Here is a 6,638-nt window from a genome sequence, read left to right on the forward strand (position 1 = left end):
CTTGTTTTAAATGTGGAAGCACTGGACACCAAGCTTTTGAATGTCCTAATGTGAAAGTTGACAAATAGAGCTTGGTAGTACAATAAGAAAAAAAAGTGGAATCTTCTAATGTTGATTTTGTTTCATTAGAAGTTGGAGAATCTCTTTTAACAAGGAGAAACATGTTGACTAAGCATGATGTTGAAGCAATGCAAAGAAGGAACATATTCCAAACTATTTGTAACTCTAGAGGTAAATGTTGTAAAGTTACTGTGGATGGAGGCAATTTTGATAATCTTGTTAGATAACTAAGAGGGGTTGGGGGGAGGGGTGTAAATTAGTTATGTCCATTTATCGTACAGTCCCTTTAAAATATTTCAACACCAATAAAATATTATAATATTTATCATAGATTGCTCAGTGTAAATATGAATCAAATCTTGAACATTCACTTAAATCCAAACTGTTAATTCTCTATTCTTTTCTTTATCGAATATTAGTAAAATTATTTAGAGATTATCGATCATAAGATTAGTTATTACCGTGTTGCAATAAATTGTAAAACATATAAATCAACTTACAACACAAATAACATTCACACATTTGACATTAATATTTTAATGTGGAAACCCTATGAAGGGAAAACCCAGCTGGGATTGGAAACCCATAAACATCACTCCTTTGAAGTAAGCTCTGCTAGGATCCAACCTTGTTAAAGATTATTGTTAACATCATAATGTTTTTGACACTTGAGTGCCAACACACTTAATCATATTCCACATTGGATGCCGAGTACATCATGCGTGCCGAGTAACTTCAGATGCCGAGTAACTTCAAGTGCCGAGTAACTTCAGATGCCAAGTAACTTCAAGTGCCGAGTAAGTTCAAGTGCCGAGTAAGTTCAAGGGCTGAGCACCAGTAACTCAATAATGCCGAGTTGTTGCATTATTTAGGAAATCGAAGATTCGCCAGATCTAAGCTGACAAGGTTGTTATCTAGAAATCTGTGAATTAAAAGGAAGATAAGAATGATGAGTTGGTGGCACAGAACACCATGTAGAACGTTTTTAAGATACAACTGGCAAAGTTTCAAGAAGAAAACAAGATATGGGGTAGATACATTGCATCCTACCTAATCAATTTTGAAACCCTAAAATTGAAGAGGGAGAATTGAGCGGTAAAGGCAAATTAGACTTCTATATAGGAAGACAAAACTTCATTGTAAAATGCAAGAGAGAGATAAGAGGTATGAGAAGATATAAAAGGGTTCACAAGGAAGTCTATTTTCAGAAGTGAGGATTATCAGATCACAAAAGGATCCAGATCGGAGAAAGCAGAACAAGTGCCTACAGTTAGTAATCAAGGATTGTAATCAGTCAGGTTTATTGTACCTAATACTTTCTAGCAATTGTATTAGAATAAAAATCCTATGATGATAGGTTAGCTTAACAACTATTTCGATAAATCCTTTAACTAGGTGATAAAATCCTTTAACAGGGTAACACTTCATGTTAAGTGTTTAAAAGCCTCTAACCAGGTCACTATTGACACAGTGTAAAGCCTTTAATAGGGCAAACCATCAGAAGTGGTTGACCAATATTGCTGCAGTAATTTTTGTGGGTATCATCCCCACCCCATTTTTACCTTCTTATTTCTGGAGGGTTTTTGGGTTACCAAATTCCAGTGTTAAGTGTTATTAATGCATGTGTCTAGTTTCATGATTATTTGATATACTTACATGCATGCAATTTAATTTCAGTTGAAAGTTTTATTGGCTAAAGTATGATACTTATGATTCACCCACCCCCCCCCCCCCCTCTCATAAGTACTCTTTCCATATTTAAATATTCCAAAAATTGATATCAGAGCTTAATCTAGGTTCTCTTAAGGAAAAGCCTAACAACTTGGAAGAAAAGATCTAAAGATGGAAGCCTTCAAACTTGGAAAGATCATTGAAAATCAGGTGATAGATGTGCAACTTGCTTTGCATAGCTTGGAGGAATTCAGAAACAAGTTGAGAAACTCATTAAAAAAGAGGAAGGATCTAGCCATAGCTGAAAATGATATACACTACAAGGAGATTGATACCACCAACATATTTTCCAGTGGAGACACTAAAGAGTTTGATGCAACAATAGCAGAACTGATGGAGAAAAATAAAATTCAAGCATAAGAGATAAGAACTCTCAAGATGGAACATGAATCACAGGCTATAATGATATGTGAAATTATTGAACAAAAGAAAAGAGCAGTTGATGATAAGGTCATGATGGAAAATGACAAAAAGAATCTTGCAAACAGACTTGAAGAAAAATGTACTGAATTGACAAGGATCTCAAACATGCAGATGGATACACTTGCCCAAATGATGAATCTTCATCATGAACTCAATGTAAAGGATATTGAGATCTCTACCTTGAAGATGCAAAATGAATAAATGCAAAATGAATTGAACAGAGAAAAAGAGGTAGCCGAGAATCTCAACAAATCAAGTGAATCAATCAAGTATTTTGAACAGTTGCTGAAATCACCAAAATCTGCCCATGATACATCAGGACTAGGATACAACAACACTGAAGTTGGAGAATCATCAAAGAGTGCTGAACAAAGAAGTGATAAAGGTAAGAATTCAAAACCCACTTGTCATTTCTGTAATAAGAAGGGACATACAACTAATGTGTGCAGGAGTAGAAGATTTAATCAATCAAACATACCCAAAAGTTTCTGTCACAAGTGCAACATGCAAGGACATATGACACAAAATTGCAGATCCAATGTCACAAGGACTCAAAGATTTGATGGACATTGTTATAATTGCAAAAAGTATGGACATAGGGCATTTGAATGTAGATCAAAACCTATGTGGACATTAAATCAACCAGCAAAAATAGAAGGAAATGAAAGTCATTATCATTGGGATTACAAAACCAGGTACAGTTGTCACTATTGTCAAGAATATGGACATATACCACAAAACTGTATAAGAACACATTTCAAAAGAAACTAAAAAAGATGGTTAAATCAAACCACATGTTTCAGTTGCTTAAAAATTGGTCATATCAGCAAGAATTGCCCAACAAAATCAAAGGCACCCAAGACTGAAGATTGCAAAGGGAAACAAATAATTGATGTTGAAAAGATAAGAGGGCAAATGAATAAGACTTGGAAAAAGAAGGAAGGGTGCAACACATCAAGTGGAGGGATCACCTCACCCAATGGGTTAAGTGATCATACTTCATCAAACTAAGCACAAGAAGTACATAGGACTGCTATACAAAGTTATATCATACATCAGTCCCAAGAAAAGGAAGTTAAGAAAAGTATAAATCTACATGAAACAAGATGTTAAGATAAAACTAAATGTTGATGCCGAACTGCCTTTGGATGCCGAGCTCCCAATAGCGATCGAACTGAAAATTGATGCCGAGTTGGATAACTCCAATAGAAGCCGAGTAAAATGGAAATAATGGAAGCTGAGTTAGGTCAAAATTTCTTTAGAAGCTGAGTTGGCAGTTGAGCATTCAATGCGATAAAATTAGGGTATATTATCACGATTTCAATCATTTTTTGCATCGCAATCAAGAAGCAAAGGAGAAGAAAGAGAGCTGAGAGACTTCATAGCAAGAATCCAGTATTTCAAGCAGATTGCAAACTCATTCAACATGTTTTTCATCGATCTAAAGGTATTTTCGTTTGTGCCAAGCTACACATTTTTATACCCATTTGTTGTATAAACCCTAGTTCGCAATAATGGTGTCAAGTTCAAAGAAAACCCAAGAAAAAGAGTCATTTGAAGTCTAGTTAGTTTCAAATAAAGTGAAGCAACCTAATTTCCACCCTATTCCTGAAGTTGCCTACAAAAACGACCCAGCCGGAGCTCTCTCCCACATTCCCCCAAAAGTTGTAATGGTTCAAGATGTGAGGAAATGTTACAATTGCAAAATTGGTGCCATAGGAGACTTAGAAATTTAGAATGCATATGATAAACTGTGTGAAAACAAAGTACTGAAAAATGAGTTTTCAATAGTAGAAAGAAAAGGATTGACCAAAACTCTAGCATTTCCGACTGTTTTGAAAACAGAATGGGTACGGATAATTTTGAGCCGAATACATGACGAAGTTTTTTGGTTAGAGTCAAGGCCAGTAAAATTTACCAAGAAAATTGTTCATAGGATTACTGGTATTCCAACCCTAGATCGGCCAAAGACCCTATGAAGTGATAAAAGGGAAATAATAGAGAAAAATATAGGTGCCAAATGGAACAATAGAGGAATGACTATTGACATAATCACAGATCCCCTTCTAGATTTTGTTGTGAGAATTATTTCACACAAATTCTATCAATCAAGCATGTTGAACAGTGTACCTTGTATAGCAGTTGATGTTGCATACAAGATAATCAAAAGAGATCACACTTATGATCTGGTAGAGCTCATGTTTCAACAGATTAATGAAAATCTGGGAGCCATAAGGAAAAGCAAGGGAGCTCAATGCAAATTTGGATTAGTTTTGATGTGTATGTTCTTCTATCTGATGAAAGAATTTCCTTCTATAGGGAAAGTAAAATGGAATCTAGATAAAACAATTGTTGAACAAATTAATGGATATATAGAGCAAATGGGTGAAAATTTTGATGTCCAAATGACAGGTTATTTTGGGGATTTCAAGAAATCCATGAAGCAAAGGTCAAGGATACCAGCTTCATTAGTAGAAAAGCATACAAATGACATATGTTTCTTAGTTGACATAGATTTTACTTACATTCAAGCAGTAATTCCAAGGGTAAGATGGCTAAGGCCATTTGGATATGAAATCAATATTGACGAGGCATCAGCAACAATAATTGCATTATTGGCAGAGGAAGCAGATAAAAATGCACCACATTTTGGCACTTATGATGTGGTAAGATAAAAAATAAACATGGCATTAAAAATTGCTTCTACATTGAAGAAGAAAGATAAATTAGTCAAGAAGATCAAGAAGAAGTTTGGCAAAGAAATTGAGGCTGAGGTAGAAGAAGAAGAAGATGACAGTGAGGATGAAGATGAGCAGGAACAAGGGCCAATAGAACAAACCCAAGGTCTTGGAGAAGACAAGGAGGAAGGTGTAGAGGAACAAGAAGCCAAAGAAGCACCAACTGAAGTCGAGCCAAAGAAGAGAAAGGCAACAGAACAAACTTCATCCAAGCCCAGAATGAAGAAAGCTGCCACTCCATCACCTCAAAAGCCAACAACACGAGCATCAACAAGAGCCTCTACTCAAAAGGCTAAAGAGGAAGTTGCAAAGAAAAAAAAATTCAAGGAATCTCAGGAAGAGCCGAGGAAAAGAAGAAAGTATGTAGCTCAACCTGACATTGATGACAAAGAACAACCAGAAGAGGTAAGCAATTCATTAGTTGATACCCTATGTAAAAGGATTGTAAGTGGTGACTTGAATAATTTAAATAAAGTTGATTTTAGTAAATTTAATAAAGAAGAAAAAAATAAGATAGAAGAAATAGTGTATGGAATGATGTCACAGTTCAAGTACACCCCACTTGAACTAGATGGTCAATTGCCAAAGGAGTTGTCAAAAATTATAGAAGATAGATGGCATTTTTGCTTAAAAATGGAGAAGGAGATGAGGGAATCAACCCTAGCCAATGTATTGCCGGATTTGACTAGAGAACAAATTAGCAAAGCAATCAAAAGGCATAATAACAGGTTCACACCCAAATACAGGGCATTCTTTATACTTCAAAACAGAATGGAAGAGATTGTTCAAAGAACAACAAAATCGTGGAAGAATTTGTATAAAAAGATTGAAGATTTTCTTGAGGAAGAATACAAGGAAGAAGTAGCCATACCAATAGAAGAGAAGAAAAAGAGGAAAGAAGAAGAAGAAAAGAGAAGAGAAGAAGAGAAGAGAGAAGAAGAAAAGATAGATGAAAAGGAGGAAAAGACACAAAAATAGGATACAATGGCAACAATTGAACAAGAGGAGCAACTAGATCAGAGTGTGCAAGACACACAATTGCCACCGCCTGGCCCTCCACAAGCATCCATTCCACCTGCAGATACTATAACAATTACTGATGTTCTTGATACTTCTGGTCAGAATGTCAATCCATTAACTGTAGAAGATTTGAAAAGAATTCTTGACCAGTCAACATAACAAGAAATATTATGTACAGAACCAGTATTGGTCAGTATAGATGAGTTACAAAAACTAGTAGAAAGTACAGTTATAGATAAGGTGAATACACAAGAACCACCTTCTATCACAACTACTAGTAGTCAATTTGAAATACCAACTAGTATAATTGATGCTGCAAGACAAAAACAAAGTGCAGCTATAGAACAAGGAAAAGAACAAACAGGACAGACCATTACATCTGATCCTACAGGATAAATACAAGGCACACTTCCATAGATAACAATAATTGATCATGGTAAACATAAAGAGGAGGAAATAGTAAAAATCCCTAAAGAACAGGTGGCAATACAAACACTAATAAATTTTCCTACCTCGGGGACACCTTCACACAAGCCATTACAAATTTTAGTACCATCATCCAGCACCACCAGAGTTGCAAGGGTACTTCACTATGGAGACCCTGAATTAGATGAAGAGATAGTCATACCAAGTTATGACTCAAAATCAATAACCATTGATCAAATC

This window comes from Cupressus sempervirens, chromosome 7, assembly GCF_028749045.1.
Source record: "Cupressus sempervirens isolate cs-2001-9-10 chromosome 7, ASM2874904v1, whole genome shotgun sequence".
Taxonomy (NCBI): domain Eukaryota; kingdom Viridiplantae; phylum Streptophyta; class Pinopsida; order Cupressales; family Cupressaceae; genus Cupressus; species Cupressus sempervirens.